Source organism: Callospermophilus lateralis, unplaced genomic scaffold (assembly GCF_048772815.1).
Source record: "Callospermophilus lateralis isolate mCalLat2 unplaced genomic scaffold, mCalLat2.hap1 Scaffold_82, whole genome shotgun sequence".
Taxonomy (NCBI): Eukaryota; Metazoa; Chordata; class Mammalia; order Rodentia; family Sciuridae; genus Callospermophilus; species Callospermophilus lateralis.
Window position 1 is genome coordinate 3,078,387 of NW_027516260.1, and position 18,262 is coordinate 3,096,648.

The 18,262-nt window shown below is 39.0% G+C and overlaps 1 pseudogene; it reads left to right on the plus strand.

Moving 5' to 3' along the window:
* Positions 1–4,699: 4,699 nt before the first annotated feature.
* Positions 4,700–18,262, plus strand: part of LOC143640991 (transport and Golgi organization protein 1 homolog) — a 40,101-nt pseudogene continuing 26,538 nt past the window's right edge.

Below are 18,262 nucleotides of genomic sequence, written 5' to 3' on the forward strand. Positions count from 1 at the left end.
TTCTATTTGAGTTTCCCGTCTCTGAATGTGGCCTGAAAAATTCTTTCCAGGGAGTAAACTGGGAGAATCCTAGCACTCATCTCTCATGCTTAACTTTATCTTAGAGGTCACTCTTATGCTGCTTACTATGTAATATCTGAAAACTGTTGTTGTTTGTATTTTGTCCACTTTTTTCCAACGTTTCATATGCGAGGGTAAATCTGTTGCCCCTCTTGGAGAGATTTAGTCCTCCATAATGTTTAACACTATTCTCTGGCACATCATTTACAATAGATGAGGTTCTTCCTGGTAACGGCAGTGTTAATCCTTCTGAATGCTCCTAGGCAAGTGCCTTCACAAGTTTCCAATGGTATATGTTATTATGCTGCCAATTATTTGTTTCAGATATGTTTTTCTTGTCTCATTTAGATTGTACTCTGACATTAGGAACCCTTCATACTTAGAATTTTATGTCCCCTCCACCCAAACTGGATACATTTACCTTTAACAATTACTCAACCCTTACCCCGTAAGAATTCCCTTTGAGGTATTAAAGAATAATGCACTTGAGATTATTTATCTCCATGTCAACAATCACCACCACATTCTATCTTGTTACTTTTCTGAAGGTTTTTAACATAACCTTATATTAAACATCAATGCCACATATTTAAATGCTATGAGTAAAAGTGAATGCTGATTCATCTACTAATTGTATGTATCCTGGTAGAAAGAACTACCACTACCTTATTGTGGCCAGTTGAGAAATTTTCTTCTCATTATCCACCAGACTAGTTAATATGTCTTTAAGGCAATAAGTTTAAAAAATAATACTGATAAGTCAAAATATTGAAAACTCTACAAACTAAGCAGCTAGTTCTTCAGTAACTGGAAGCACTAACTATGCATATAAAATTATATCTGATTATGAGTCAAAGTAAATATCAAGAAGATAATATGCAATTAGATCATTTTGCTATTCTGATTTTTCCACCAATGAATTATCATTAATCTCTATCCTATAATAAGAAAAATTCTACAACATACCATATTATCTAATAAGAAAAATAAGAAAAAATTAAAACTAGTTTTTAAAGAACTGCTTAAATATTCCAGTATCATGTAACCAAACAACTACTCTCCACAACAACTATGTTTTTATTCAACACAAACATTCAGGGGTACATCCCTGGAGTTGAGATCATTGGAACCATGAGTTTATTCAACAAATCATTTGTTAACTCTCTCATACATTCTAGGCATTTCCCTAGTCACTGATGTAACAGTAGTGAACAAAACAACTAATTTCCTGCTCGTGTTGGAAATTGTGTTTGAGGTTGGGTTGGAGCAGTCAAGTAGATAAACAAATGTAAGGCATGTAGTAAGAGAAGTCTAAAGTGGTAAGGCATGTCTGAAGAGAAAGAAAGGCAGGGTGATGGGCTTGATAGTCATGGCAAGAGGCTCTATTTTGTGTAGGGTGGCCAGGGAAGGCCTTTATCACATGAAATGCCACTGTTACAAAGACATGATAAAGTGAGGGGGGTAGTTAGCTAGTCAGATGATTTGGGGAGTTAAGGTTGAGGCAAAGTTGCAAGTGTAAATGCTCTGAAGCAGGGGTGGGCTTGGTGTATTTAAATGGAACTAACAGAGCGAGAGAAGAATGTTAGGAAATGGGGAGAAAAGGATGAGGGGAGTCACATTGATTAAGAGCAGGGCAGTCCATAATAAAGTCATGGCTTTTTTTCCTTTTTTTTTCCTGTTACCAGAGATTGAACCTCCAGGGGCACTTAAACACTGAGCAACACCCACAGTCCTTTTTAAAATATTTTATTTAGAGATAGGGTCTCACTGAGTTGCTTAGGGACTCACTACATTTCTGAGGCTGGCTTTGAACTCAGGATCCTCCTGGCAGCCTCCTGAGCTACTGGGATTACAGATGAGTACGACCAGGCCTGGCTAAAGTCATTGCCTTTTATTTGGAAATGGGAAGCTATAGGAAGATTTTGAACAGAGAGACACAATCAAATTTATATTTAAAAATATCACTCTAGTTGCCATCAGGACAATAGATATTGGGGAAAATAAGGGCAGAAGCAAGGACAGAAGAAGGCTATGGAAATCATTCAGGTGACTTATGATGTGGGTTTGGCCTGTATATTGGCTTAGCAGATGCAGAGGAGTGGTCAGATTCTGGGCATGTTTCAAATGCTTACTTGGAAAGAAGGAAGTCAGAAAAATAAATAAATAAAATGCTGTATAATTTATATCAAATTCTAGAAAATGCAAAACAATCTATAATGACAGGAGATGTTTGGAGACAGCCAGAAAAGGAGAGGGGAGGGATTACAAAGAAGGATGAAAAACTCTTTTGATTTTGGTGATAGTCTCATGGGTATATTCATGTCAAAACTTATCAAATTTTACACCTTAAACATTTGCAATTTATTGTAGGTCAACTATATCTCAATAAAATTTTAAAAATAAAGACATAATATTGTCTAATGGACTGGAGTTGGAATGTGAGAGAAAAGAGATCAAAGATGGTTTGTAAGTTTTGGGCTTTGAGCACCTGGATAATGGGAATTAAGTTGTCATTCTTATTTCTGAGATAGGGAAGACTGAAAGGAGCAGATTTTGAGAGAAAAATGAGTTCAGTTTTCAACATGTTGTTAGAGATGCCTACTAGATACATTTTATAACATAATAAATACATGGTAGAAAAGAAATGAAGAATGACTCAGACAGTTTCTCTCTATGATCCACTGGTTCTCCAGAAAGCGCAGAAGTACACTGGACCAACGGGGACCTCTCATGGCCCCTGTAGACAAATGTTTGTGCACACCTTTTTTCCATTGTTTTCTTTATTTAACATTATGAACATGGTGGACTACATTCTTTTCTCTAAGTTTTAAAGATTCAGTTAATTTGTGGAAACAACTGATGGGTTCATTGTTGGAGGTTGATGAATAACTTTAGCAGAGACTATAGTAACAAGCCCTTGGTCACAGACAAATGAGAATGGCTACACCAAGGATGGGAGCATTGCAGACACTCTTCCTTGGGCTGGCTAGCTTGTGCCTTTCCCCCCCTTAACTGTACATATCAGTAATTCAGCTATATTATGATTTAAATCATATTTTGCTCCTCTTGTCAGAAAGTACAACATTTGCTTGTTAGTTGATGGGTTGTGATGAAAAGGAGTCTACTCCTTGGGTTTGAAACTTAGCTCCATTACTCACTGTGTAAAGGTCAGGCGAGTGTCGGAGGAAGAGACCACCAAGAGACTATCTCATGCAATGGCAAAGGGTTTATTGACCAGCATGCTGGGGCTCAGAGCTCACTTGAACAGAGCAAAGAGAGAGCAAAGAGCCCTGACAACAGCTTAAGCAGAGCTTATATACTTTCCTTGGAGAGGGCAGGGAGGGAAGTTACATTCTGCAGTTTGGCAGTTGGGGACAGCACATTCTGGGAACAAGATTAGCAAGCAGTTCGGCAGTTGGGGACAGAACATTCTGGGAACAAGATTAGCAGACAGTTTTTTAAGATTTCAACGGTGTTTTGTTGAGCATACAGAAAAACAGAGTAACAAGTACCTGTTTTATTAACCTTTCAACTGGATGTGTGACTGCCTCAATTTACTCTAAAATAAGGATTGGAATAGGACCTACTACTACTGTAAGGTACTATTGTTATGAAGATTAAATGAATTGATATGTATAAAACCTTCAGAATAACAACTGGACATAAAGAAAGTGTTCAAGAAATGTTAGCTAATAGCTTTCTTCTCTGACAGCCGGTTTTGACAGTTGGTTCCCATGAAGTTGTGGACTTTTTCAGACCAGGACCAGATATCTTGTCTTTTGATTTTCATCCACTCCCACACCATGCTAGGGATTTGTCCAGCATCTGGCATGAATGGTAGCACAAAATGAAAGTTAAAAATATGCTGTTGAATTAAATGATTTCTTCCCTTATGGATAAAGATAAGAATCTCAAGATCTTAGCCCGAAGACTACTGTCCATCTCTCTGCCCTCACTTGTCCCCGCCTTAAAAAAAAAGCAAGCCATAGTCTCCAGTTTACACCCTCACTCACAGTTCCATTCACTTTCCCACTTTCCCCTTTCCTAATCAGAGGGATCTTGGGGTGGGGCTTCAAGGAACCTCTAGGAGTTTGAAGGGGAGGGAGTTTGGAACCATAGTCTAGCTGTGACAAGTCATGGGTGGGATTTGGTAGTTCAGAAAAGGTGGTACCAGACCAGGAATGGGGGATGGGAGTGATGGTGAAGTGGAGTAGGCTAGTTCAGGATGGACCACAAATGAGAGGTTGAGGAAAGCCAGAAAAGACCGGTTGGTGGAGTGGCGGGGGATGGTGGGTGACGAATGGAATCACGCGGAGAGTCGCTTGTGAGGGCACCGAAGCAAAGGCAGGTGATTGGACGAGAAAGAGAGTCCTAGTTGCCATGGCAGCGACTAGAGGAGAAGGTCTTCAGTTGAGGAGCAGGTCTCCACTAGAGAAGGACGGGGAGCTCCGGCTCCCTGCATTCCCCAGTAGAGCCAGTGCATCGACCCCCATATATCCCTGCTGACGTGTCAACTGGAAAAGGCTGAAGCCTTCCCGGGTGCTGCCCCTCCGTGCCTCGCTACCCACCTGCCCCCTGAGCCCCGATGCCCGCCGCAGCCTACTCCACCGCGTCACCGGCTCCCCGAGGTGACCACAACATGGCTGCGGCGCCCGGGCTGCTCTTCTGGCTGTTCGTGCTCTGTCCGACCTGGCGAGTACTGGGCCAACCGGACCCGAGCACTGGCCAGCGCTTCTGGAAGCACAAACTCTGTGCAGACGACGAATGCAGCAGTGAGTGCGCAGGCGGGCGGGCGGCCCGGGGTCTCCGTGGTGGCTCTTTGGGGCTGTATGGGGCTCTGATCCCCCGGTCCCCAGCCCCGCAGGCTGGGCTAGGGGGTTGCAGGACGACGAGTGGGGTGCAGGAGTGACAAGAGCCTCGGGACCCTGCGTGTGCCCCCTCCGGCTCTGCCGGCGCCCCCGCCAGCCCGCTCGGGTTGCGGGGGCTTGGACTCCCACTTGTTGCCAGCGTTTTATTTTTCTCTACTGACTGAGGCGGGGGTTGGGAAACACGATTCCCCAGGGACAGCTCTCAGTTTATTCCCTTCCAGGATTTGCCTAGGATCTCAGTGGGTGATGGGGTTGCACGCCACACGCCCGGGGCTCCCCACACTGTAGCAGAGCGCTTTTCTGCCCCCGCCACAAGGACCTGGGCCGGTGCGGTATCAGGGCAAATGCTCTCCAGTGCTAGGTGGCCCTAATCCCAGTGGCAGGTTGATGGTGGGGCTCCTTGGGAAAGGCTCACTGGCCCCTTCGTTTTTTTGCTGCACTGGGGATTGGGCTGGTTTTGCCTTTTAACAGGGACTAGAGTTTAGGCTTGGGAAGAGCACCGAGTCCAGGCACGCAATATGTTCCGAGGTCTTGGCCCCGACTCTGCTTCAACCTGTCATTTCTGTGCATAGAAGCCTCCCTTCATATTTGAGGTAGGGTAGCAGCTGGGCCAGTAATCTTTTGCTTTTGAAAGAGACCAAGGATCTGCACCGGCAACCTGGGAACTGCAGCCTCTTCTGTGCGCAGGAAGCGGACAGAATTGCTTCCCAATCCTGGATTGGAGGTGGGCGGTGGGGAGGATGTAGCCATTCAGATTCAGATGAAGAGGTTTGTTGCAATAACAATAATAAATACTCCAAGATTTTTATAAGCCAATTCAGTTTTAGACTCAGTTGCTACTGTTGTTGGAACCTCTTTCCTCTATATATTTACTGGCCCAGAATACTTCTTTTGGCCTCCCTCTTGGTTTCTAGTAACCTTGTAATTTGATGACCATGTTGTCCATAAATTGTAAGCAGTACATATTTTAAAATATTCATGCTGAAAAGGCCAAGAAGTTTACCATTGAGCTCTTTATGCCTAAATTGGTGTTACCAAAAACAAATTTTATAATTTGAATTGTTTGTTCCACTCCAATAAAGAAAAAAGATGTTTCCAATATATGTTAAGCAGTTCCTAGAGGTAACCCTAAGGCTGGAGTAAATAAACACTCAGAAAAGCAAAGCAGCTGCCATGATATTTCCTTTCAGTTTTGGGTGAACAAAATCAGGCTTCCAGCATGGTAGAATGTTTGCTATTCTTGGCTATCAAGCGCTATCCTACGTGGGCTACCTGGACAATCTCATCACTGATGCTTCCTTGGTACTAAGACATGGTGTTGGTAAGGTTCAGTGGGGTAACATAACTTGAGAAATGGCCTGTGTCCAAACAGATGTGACCAAACACAACAGGTGGGTCTGTGTTGTGTTGTAGGAAGTAGTGAGGTGTGTATGTCAGGAGTCCTTGTGTGCCTTCCAAATAAGTGCTCCAAAAAAAAAAAATAACTAAATAGGTGCTCCATAGTATGCATTATGTTGTCACCTAATATATTACTGATTTGTAAATCCTCTATGACCTAAGGGGGAACAAGAGAAACATTGCCATTTCCACTTGTGATGAGAATTCCCCACCTTAAAGTGTCTCTCACCTTCAAGTTGGCCTCTTAATTATATATGAATTAGGATGCTGACAGTTTTGAAAATAGTCCTATTTTAGCTTCAAAATAACAAGTTACCCTCTCCAAATCTGTGTTTGTTCCTCAGACATATATTTTTATAAAACACACATTCTTGTGTATTTTACTGCTAATTGGCCTTTAGAAAAAGTGTTATTTCCATTTCTTCTTTGTGCTTTTTACATACATCTATTGTCCATTTCATCTTAAATCAGAAACTGTGTATTTGGTAAACCAAAAGAAAAATGTTGCTTCTACCAGTTTCTAGATCAATTGTGATTCTAGTCCTGCATTTTAAGCATGAAGGTATTGCCTGACCTTTTCTCATGGTTAAACTTGTTCCTTGTCAGATAGGATACCCACTTTTGATTTTGTTTATTAAAAAAAAAAATACGAATGAGGATGTTTTGAAACAATCTTAATGTTGGATATAGTCAACAATATTTGCTCAGAGAAAATACATTTCCTGGTAATTTACCCAGATCCTGAACACAGAGACAGCAACTCTGCTGCAAATGAAATTGACAGTGTTTATGGCTGCATGGTAGCACTTGCAGCCACTTAAAGGTAATGTCTTTTAGCGGTTAGTTCAAGTTAATTAACCCCTTGGGGGTTCCTGGATATTCTTCCCTCTTCCCTCCCTATTACCTCTGCATGAAGCCATACTTAAGCCTGTCCGTGTCTACACTTGGATTTACATATTTGCAAAATGAAGCTTTTTATGATTATGAATCAGAAAAAAATTGAGGCCTGCAAGAACCAAGAGTTTCACTGAAACCAGCCATGATTGGTGGTAGCCACATTGCTTTTTATTTCTCAGCACAGAGAAAAATAGAGAAGCTTCCTTTTCCCTTGTCTAATTGCAGGGAATATTGTATTTTATAGCAATAAAATCTCGAAGAATTTTAGATACTTTGAGCAGGTGAATTAAAAATGATTCCAGAGAGTACTGGAAAAACTTGATTTTTGTTCATAGTGGGATTCATATTTCCTGATGGGTCAATGTGGATTGTGAAAAATCAAATTCTAATGTTTGTTTTTCTTTTTTCAATGTTCATATACAGTGTTAATGTACCGAGGTGAAGCTCTTGAAGACTTCAGAGGCCCAGATTGTCGTTTTGTGAATTTTAAAAAAGGTGACCCTGTATATGTCTACTATAAACTGGCAGAGGTATCACCAGAACTTTGGGCCAGAAGTGTAAGTAAAAGTTTGACAGGTGTTATATTCTTACTTTTGATGGGTTTTTCAGCAGTGTAGATTTAAATGACTGATTTCTTGGTGTCTTTGTAGAGTTAACCTAACCTCTCTGCCAGGCCCTGTGCTCCTAACATGCCTTAGGCCTGGCACAGCATAGAAAGTCAGTAGACTTTCTGAAACAGAACTGAACTGGTTGTGGTTGCTACCCCTCACATCAAGTTCCAGAAGGCTCTACACATCATAAAGGTTGTCATGGTGAAAACCTGACCATTCTTAGCTTTGTTGCTTCAAAAAGGAAGGATTCAAGGACATTAGAGTTAATCCTGTAAATTAAGTCTGAGATAGTAACTCAGGCATGCATATTTAAAGTTGATTTTTTTGTGTATTTTACCTAATCATTTGTGCTGTTTTTACTCTAAAAAAGCAGAATATTATGTTCATTATGTGCTTTTTTTTTCTTTTTTACAACTTCTGGGTCATCCATTTCCTGCTTTTCCTATAATCTATGCCTGAAGGTTCCCCCAGGGGTACTACTTCTAGCCAGTTGTATGGATCTTCTGATGAAAGACATGACATTGTTTATATCATGCTTTGATATTTTAAATGGGGAGATTCACTAGGAGTGACCTCATTGAGAGACTTATGAGTATTGTCCTTTTCATTTAAATGTGATATGTGGATTGTTTACTTAAAATAGTAGCAAGGGTCTTTGATGACTGTAGGAATGTTCCAGTTTAGAGACATTCCGGGTTGCATCCCTGAAAGTTCTCACCCTAAATAAAATACCACACAGCAGAAAATAAGAGTAATCCCTATGGGAAAACTAGTTTCATTTTGTTGCCATTTCTGATTCTTAGGGAATGATCTTGAAACTTGGTGGCTTTAGGTACAAACTTTATATTTAGACAGAGTCCCAGTTGCAGTACTCCATATAAAGAACCATCTATTTTTTCTTTCAAGTATACCAAATAGGATTCGTAATCTTTAAACTTGGAACTGTTTTTCCATGTACCTAAGTGGCATTTTTCATACAGTAGTCGTCTTTCTCCCCTTCTTTGAACTTTTGGATAAATGGGCTTGATTTACATTTTCTCCTGTCACATTGTAGCCTGTTAACTATGTTCATCCCTAGGACTCTTGCCATTCTGGGTGGCAGCACTCCTCCTGTCTTCCTGAGGAGCCCTGCTTTCAGCACCTGACCAGAAAGGATCTTTGCTGACTGATGAGTGTTTGGGTGGCACTTTCTTTGCATTGCTCCTGTGGCATTCATTTGTCTTCTTTGCCTTCAGTCAGGTTGTGTTTTATCTTAGCTCCCTATAAAGTGAAAAACTCCGTTAGGAAAGGACCCCTGTCTAATCCATCTTCCTTTTGAATATTTCCTTTCAGGGCAGTGGCACTTAAGTACATTTGTTCTGATAGTAGCTTATGCAGAATTTGTTCTCTTGTGGCAGTTCTTTGCTCCCCACCCACAAATCAAATCAGCAGCACCTCGGCAGGGATGATGTATGGAAGCAAAATTAGGTATAAAAATTATTTCCAGTCATGAGCCTCCATGATTCTGCATCATTTTTTTTTCATATCACAAGAAATGGGATACCACCCAGTGTGTAATTATGGAGCTTTATATAATCTATGTTCTCAATTGACACAGATTAAGAAGAGATAAATGTGTTTCCTTTCTCCATACATCTCTGTTTTTTTTTCCTTTTCCAAATTTAACCTTAATAGAATTTTCATCAGAAGGGAAAAGTGTATTTCCCCTCAGACTCGCCTCTCATGTCATGAATGTTATACTTAGGAAATTAAAAACTCTTTAGTTTTCAAAATGATTCTCCTTTTGAGTTTTTAGTTTTCATTCTGCAATGTTGTTGATTTTCTAGAGTCTCAGACTTTATCTGCCAGTGATGAAGCTTTTGATTGCTCCGTCTTATCTAATCTTCATGGCAGTATTCTACCACTAATACTGGCTCTCAGATGGTTTCTAGATATAACAAGAATATTCATGAATGGGGATATTTTAGAGTTAGTGATAAGATGCCTTTTTTAATTTTCTTTTTTGGGCGTTTGATTTGCCTATCAGTTTCCTTTAATTATTGGCAAGAATCTTCTGTTCCTTTTAGTCAGTAGTTAGTAATAAGAGTGTCTTTCTCAAGGGGAACTTTATATATCTTTTGTACACTTTATGTAACTTCATATAATTTAGCTGTTGGTGCTGAAAATAAATGGGGTTCTTTTCTGCAGAGGATTTATTTTGGGTGAAACTGAAGCTTGATATGTGGTTTAGTATGCATTATATTGAATATTATTTTCTCCCCAAGTAATTGTAAAAGTAGATTTGGAAAAAGCTAGGAAAGCATATACTATCAATACATTTGCTATAGTGGTAATACATTTTAGAGATTTTGTATTGTTTTTACTTATTAATTTTCATGACTGTTGTGTATTGGTTAAGAAAGACATAAATATTGGTTTATGAGCAATGCTACAAAATGTACAGGTAAATTCTTGCTAGAGGTTATTTGGAATTGCATTTATAACCAGCTTTGATTTATATAGTTTTAACCATATAATATACAATAATCTCCTATGCAGATCTTTTAGTTACTTCAGAAGTCTTAACTTTATATGCTCTGTGTTGAGAATTAAGCTAAATGTAAAAAAGAAAACTTCAGTGGTTGGAAATGTTGTTTTAACAGTTCTGTACTTAATTTTTATTTGGAATAATAATCTCAGTGTAATTGTTATAGCAACTTTCTTTCTTGGTTATACCATATACCTATCTATTATGTGTATATTTCCTGCCACTTCTGAGAATCTCTTATTTATATTCCTTGTACAGAATTTATTTTATATTTGTCTCCTTTGCACTATAGGTTGGCCATATTTTTCGATATTTTCCGAAAGATTTCATCAAGGTAGTTCGTGAATATACTAAAGAAGAGCTACAAATTTCAACAGTTGTAAGTTATGGATTTCTTTTTTGTTCTCAATTGTAAACTGGCTTATAAATCCACCCATTATATTCAGTTAACTGCTTCTGAAAGTTTTATAATGTGTTTATAACATTTGTGTATCAGATTTTCATTTGAAATCAGACTACCTATAAAAAAAAGTTTGAAAGGCATTCAAGGGTGATTATATTATAATCTGAGAGTTTTCTAATATATTGAAACAGATATTCTTATAGAAGGCTGTTTACTCAACTATAGGGCTTTTCTCTTCTCTTTTATATGTGAAAAATAAATAATGTAATATATTTGTACTTGGCTATTAAATTTAAGAGGTAAATAATTTCATTTTACAGGCAAAAGGAGGTATTCCAACTTGAAAACTACTCATTGGATAGTTATTAGACATTTTAAGTGTATTTAGGTTAAATTAATAAACTCTAACTTTTATACTAGGCTAGAAATACGTACTTACAAAGGTTTTCTTATTCTTAGTCATATATGGGATCGTAGTCATGTTATAGATTTGGAAAAGGGGACCTGAGCGTTTCAGGTGATGTTCAGTCTCAGATCTTTTAAGGCCCCAACTGCTTCCTTTATACAGCATTCCTGTATTGTGCTCTGACTTAAATTGATTTTGTGACTGAAAGGATTTCGTGTTCTAGAATTCTCACTTCAGCTGATTATTTTCTAGAGTTTTAAATTGTGTAGTAATTGATGCCCACCAATATTGAAACATCTTTGGGCAGCTCTTTGTAGTGGCTGTAGAATATGCAAGCTGCTAGGCTAGGATAGTTCTTAGATTAGATGGGGTGAATGGATAAAGTCATCCTGTTTGTTGTTGCTGTTCCTAAAATTTCTTCATAATCTCAGGGGCCATAAAATCACTTCTGTTGCTTGTTGGACTTCATTGTTTGTAAAGAGAGTTAGTTCTTGGAATTTAAGCTGTGACAGTTCACTGATTACAGAGAACTTATTTGTTTTGAACTCTGTCTTTTCATTATGTTTCCCATTACATGCATCCCTCATGGCTTAGAAATGCATGTGATGGGGAGAGGAAATCACTCATCCCTACTACATTGAACTGCCTCCCCCTCCCCCAGAACCCCCACAGAATATTATGAAGATTTAATTAGGAGATGGAAATTTTTAAAAAAAATTCCATTCATACTATGGCTCCATTTATATGTCAATTTGCTTACTAGTGGTAAGAAAGAAGACTAAATAAATATATAGATAGTCCTGAGAGAGGTCTTAGTGACTGTGAAACCCTGATGAAGAGGAAGGTGTATAACTTGTTGAATCTTGTTTTCAGTTTGTTCTTGTGGTAATAATAATGTGAGGAGCCTCCTTAATATCATTCTTTATTCCATCAAATGTACTTGTATCTCAGTAAGATACTTTAAAACTGATTCATCTTTCTCAATGCTGCAGCATCTTCCAGCTTCTCCTGAGCAAATGATTAAGAATTAAATTCCTGAAACATAGGTGTAGATTTTAGAGCTGGAGGATCCTACAAGTGATACCTTGCCTTTCCCTACTTATGCTCAGAGCAAATTGAGAGAGACCCAAGAGTCAGGCTGTTGGAGACCAAATTGTCACCATTTTTACTCATTATGCTTTTTAAAGAATATGACCCATGTTAAAAAAAGAAAGAAAGAAAGAATGGACTTTCTAACACTGTAGTCTAGAAAAAGACAGATTTACTCAGCCATAGAAGGAGTTAGCCAATGGGGGTTGGAGGAGGGTAATCTGGTTGACCCCAAAGATTCTTTAGAACCAATCCTGAATTTGGGAGCATGGATGAGTTTGCTTTTGTGACACTTTGTTATTGACACACTAATGTTTTCCTTTTCCTTACAGGAGACAGATTTTGTCTGTTTTGATGGTGGAAGACATGATTTTGATAATTATAGTGTAGAAGAACTTCTAGGATTTTTGGAATTGTATGATTCTGCAGATGAAGATTCTGAGAAAGCTATAGAAAAAATGGAACAATTTCCTGAAGTCTCGCAGGATGTTGAACCTGAACCTAAACCAGTAGTAGCAAACTCAGAGCAAATTGAAAGTGCATTCTCAGAAAACACTATGGATCTTGAGGAACAATTTCTGGCTCAGAAGAACCATCCTCATGCAGATAGTCAAACAGATAATGCTCAAGGTGAACAAACTTCATTTGAACCCTTTGAAGAAATACTACAAGATGAATTGAAAGTGCAAGAAAGTGAAAACAACAAAACCAGCAACAGTTCTCAGGTCTCAAATGAACAGAAGACTAATGCTTATACACTTTTGAAAAAAGAAATGACATTAGACTTGAAAACCAAATTTGGCTATACTGCTGATGCACTTGTGTCTGATGATGAGACGACCAGACTGGTGACTTCATTAGACGAAGATTTTGATGATGAGGAATTGGATGCTGATTATTATGCATTTGATAAGGAAGAAGAGGAGAATGAGGAAAGCTTTGGGGAGCTCCCATTACTAACCTTTATAAGTGAAGAAGGCATGAAATTCTCAGTGGAGTTTGGAGTGGAGAAATATTCAATAGGTGAAGAGCAAAATTCAAATGAAGAAGATAAGGTTGAGGTAACTCTGCCCCCAGGCATCAAGGATGATAAAAATATACTGACAACCTTGGAGGATACTTTATATATTGGCACAGGTGGTGATGAGAAAACAGATATGATGGATTTGCGGAATTCTTATTCAGAAGAAGAAAAAGAAGATGAGGAAGCTTTAGTTCCAGACAGAAAACAGAAGAAACCACAAGCAGCAACAGATTATATTTATCCTGAAAGTGCAAAATATGGTCTTTCTGTGGAAACCTCTAAGACAGATAATGATGAAGAGCCAAAAGTGGACATCGAACTTCATATTAAAGGAAAAGAGACAGATGTTCAGGAGCCTAAGAAGCACCTGATGCAAGATGTTTCAGAATTAGAGGATGAGAAGATAGAAGGGATGATTGCATATACTTCTCCCCAAAGCAATAAGCTCAGCTCATTGCCAGCTGTTGAAAAGGGCAAGGACACATTAAAATCAGCCTTTGAAAACAACGAGAATGACCTAAAAGAAGCAGTTATCCATATCTCAAAAGAAGTGAATGAAGAACTCTCTTCACCTGGAGAGAAGATTTTGGAAGATAGCTTAGAGAATAAATCTCTACATAAAGCTGTAGGGAGTCTGATGACCCAAGAACAGAGTAAACCACCAGAATCCTTGGGTATTGCAACATTCCTGGGAGATAATCAAAATGATGCATCCAAAGATGGAATGGAGGAGCCAGGTTCAGTAAGTACACCAACCCTGCACATAGACTCAGTGGAGCAAAAACCTCAGGAAATTAAAGAGGGACTAGTTCTGAAAACTGAAAATCAATCTGGATTCTCCTCTCCAGATGGAATTGGTTTGTTAAGAGAACCGGAAGAAGAGGTCCCCAGTCCCGGAAAAAATCTTTCTTGGCAACAAGAAAGAGATGTGATTGTTACAGTTAGTCATGTAAATGAGAAGATAGGGCTTTCCAAGGACGAGGGTAAAGAGCAGTCCTCGGCTGAAGAATTGATTCAGCATAAGGCAACACAGGGGACACAGGAAATTAAAAAAACAGAGCAAACTGACGAGGTAGAAGTACCGAGTCTCCATACCAAAAGGCCAGCAGCAGTAGAGGAGGATTATTATCCCCCTGAAGAGCTACTGGAGGATGAAAATGTTGTAAGTGCAAAACAGTCAAAAGAAAAACATTCTGGGATTCAGAATGTTAACCAGCACGTTCTTGAGAAAGCAATTTTAGAGACTATCAATCCTGATCTAGAAACCAAAGAAAACAAATAAGAAACGAGTATAATTTGGGAGATTTTTAAGAAAAGTGAAACCACAGCCAAAAGGGTAGACATGATGGACAAGGAACGAGGTGATATGGAAATGGGAAAGGAGGAAAGTCCTCTGGCAGATGAGGAAGCCCAGGGACTCTTTGACGGAAGTGATGAGGAAAACACTCAGACTTCAGGGATAAGTGAAGTATTTAAGGATAAAGATTCTGACGATCTTGAAAAAGACAACCCTAAGGAACATCTGAACACTTCAGGGTCTACAGAAAAGGCTACTGGAAAAGAAATCTCAAAAGAGGACCTTGAGGACATAGGGCATATCACAGACACAGAAAGCCAGGGTCCTGCTTCTGCAGACCTTGAAGATGATATACTTCCACAGAGTCCACATATAGCCCTAAAGCCAGAGCTTAGCGATCAGGAGGAAGACTTGCCCATAATCCGCAGCTTCTTTACAGAACAAAAGTCCTTGCAACGCTTCCTGAAGTACTTTGATGGCCAAGAACTGGAAGCCATGTTGCAGGAAATGTCATTAAAGCTGAAGTCAGCACAGCAGGAGAGCCTGCCCTATAATGTGGAAAAAGTTCTAGATAAGGTCTTCCGTGCCTCTGAGTCACACATTTTGAGCGTAGCAGAGCAAATGCTTGATAATCGTGTGAATGATATTAGAGACATAGGAATAAAGGAAAGTAACATATTTGAAGAGGCTGCCATGCTGGATGATATCCAATACTTGATCTATTTTGTGAGGTACAAGCACTCCACAGTGGAGGAGACTGCTTCATTGATAACAGCGCCTCCTCTAGAGGAAATCTGGGCTAAAGCTGAAGGTAAATAACTGCCTGCGGCTTGAGCTGGAGAAAAGGAGTTGTTCCATCCAGGTGTTTTTGTGTATTATTGTAAAGTTCTGTTCAGTTTCCATGTGCCTAAAGGAGAAAGAAGGCTGACTCAGGAGCCCCATATGTTCCTTTATTCATTCTTTGGGGCTAGAGCATGAAAGGACATTGCTTATTCTTTTTTTCCTTTAGGACAGTTGGGATTGGTTAGCATGTTCAAAGAGAAATTTTATAAAAAGCTAAAGAGAAAGATATAAATGAGAAACTAATGCACAAAAGTAGACCTGTTAACAGTACAGATTTTATGTTAAAATTATAAAAGGGCTTTATTAAACATAATTTCTTAATCATAAAATATCTGTACTAGATCATGTGGGTGTGGAGTGACTAGCATAACTTTTTTTTTTTTAGAATTTAATCTCTTTTTATGTGGTGCTGAGGATCGAACCCAGTGCCTCACCTGCACTAGGCAAGTGCTCTGTCACTCAACCCTAGCCCTAGAATAACTTTTAATGGATAGCTTGCCTGAATTCCCCTCCCCAGCATTTATTTTTTGTGGATACCATGCTATTTCCAGTCTCTTGGGGGAGAGGTCACTTATTCTGGTTTTACTCCACTGGGTTCTAAGGTCCTTGCATGCATATTAATCAAGGATGGAACCAGGATGACAAGCCTTATAATGTAGTGCTTGACACATAGAAGCCTTTCAATTAAATATTCGTCAAACTGACAATGAGCCAATATCCTGATGAAAGCTTTCTGTTTCCTGGTTTCATATTTGATCATCTCTATCTATTGTTTTTCAAAATGAAATATTTCAACTGAGAGTATATGATAAGAATTTCAGAAGGACATAAAGCCATTGGAAAAATTTACTTCCCAAGAATGCTATTTTTACCTGATAATTTGGGGAAGAAAACAGTTGTACATTTAATCAAAGCAGATATATTTTGGATAAGAATGCAAAGTACAAGTGAATGTTCAGGGTAGAATATGAAGCTGTAAAGAGATAATCTTTGCTCTGGATCCTATTGGTCTATGTCCTGAGCTCAGGAAGGAGATAGGTTCACCATTTGGCTCCTAGGTTACTTTGAACATATTTGAAAGGCACATTAGCAAGCTAGACTTACGGAATTCCCTTCTCTATACTGGCTCGGTGAGACCAGCACACTTGTAGATGAAAGAGTTCCTGTTATTTCTGAGCAGAATAGACATTTCACATTTTTGTTCTGGACCAGAATTCTCTTCTGTACATTTATTCATGTGGGTGTATGTTGGTTTGCCAAGGGAAGGTAAGTTATTGAAGCCTCTATCATAAATGTATTTGTTTATAAAATACTTTGGATTAAAGGCTTCTTTATAAATTTGACTGTATAGTTTAGTCATCCTTTAAATGGGATGAAAACAATTAACCCTCCCATATCCTTGCCCAGTTGTTCTCATGGGCGCATGCCAGGACATGGAGGGCAGTGTTGAGGTTTCTGGAGCTGTGTGCTGAGGGGGAGTGCTGATCATTGGGCTTAAGTGGGGGTAGATACTGTCATCCAGCTGGCTCAATGCATTCTTCTCCCCTGTAGAGATGCAGCCACCCCATGAAGATGATTTTCCTAAAGAGAACACAAATAATCTTAATAGAAATCTTCATGAAGAGCCTCGCCTCCTGAGTCATCATTTAAATATGAACCATCCTGAAGAGCCCAGCCTCTTGAGTCAGCCTGTGACTGAGGACATGGGTGTCTTAGAAGTGTCTCAGATCCCAAATACTGAGCAAGTAGACCCAGGTAAAGCTTGCCAATTTTTCTCTACAAAGTAGAGGAATTATCATAATGAAGGCTTTCAAGGATATTTGTTGCCAAAGGTACAAAATAGAGCAGAGAGTGATATAGGTACATGTGAGTTCAAAAAAAAAAAATCTCTTAAGTGAGAGAAAATCAAGAATAAAGATGACTAGAAATCAAAAATAGGCCAGAGACTGTAACTCACCTAAAAGCAAATGTTTAGCTATGACTAGCTTGTGTAAACCATTTACAATTAAAATATTATTTTTCAAAGGCCTTATGCTATAAAACTGTAATTTTCCACCAGACTAACAGCACCAGAAACTCTGGGGGTGGGACCCATAATCTGTGTTTAGCAGGCCTTCCAGGAAAGTCTGGCCTTGTACAAGTTAGCTTGAGAATCACTGTTCATAGTCTCATAAATTCTGTGTTTTTTCCCTTTTCTTCTAAATGGAATGTAATATACCTCAAGTCCTGTTTTGACTTGCTTCCTGGACATGGTAATTAAACTTTTTCAAATGCAGTCAATGGTCCAGATCTTTATACTATATACTTACAGGAAACAGTACAGAACTGCAATCCATTTTAGACTGACACTTATGAATACTTCATCATAGTACACAGTATCCAGTAGGAGGTGAGAAACAATTTTTCAAAAAAATCCCCAATAATGGCATCAACAGCATTCTATTTTTGTGTTGCTCACTCTCATTTTATCAGTAAATTAGATGATGACTAATTGTTTTATTTTATCCATCCAGTATGGTGCTATGAAGCCATAATTACTGTATTTTGTGTTTTTAAAGGTTCTGGTCTGTAAGCATAGCTATAGCATTATCCTGCACCAGTGCAGGGCTTAGCAGCACTGATCCTGACCCCCCATATCTGCACACAGAGTGTAGTAGAACTCATAGCAGGGGGGGATTCAGTTAATTTGAGAAGGAATAACATATCAGTTCTCCCATTTTCCAGAAGACATTGCATCCATATATGAACACTACTGACTTATGAACTGTGTTTAACTCCATAAGGTTCTGAAAATGAATAACGCATCATTAAGATTTGTTATTTTCATGCTCCAAAAATT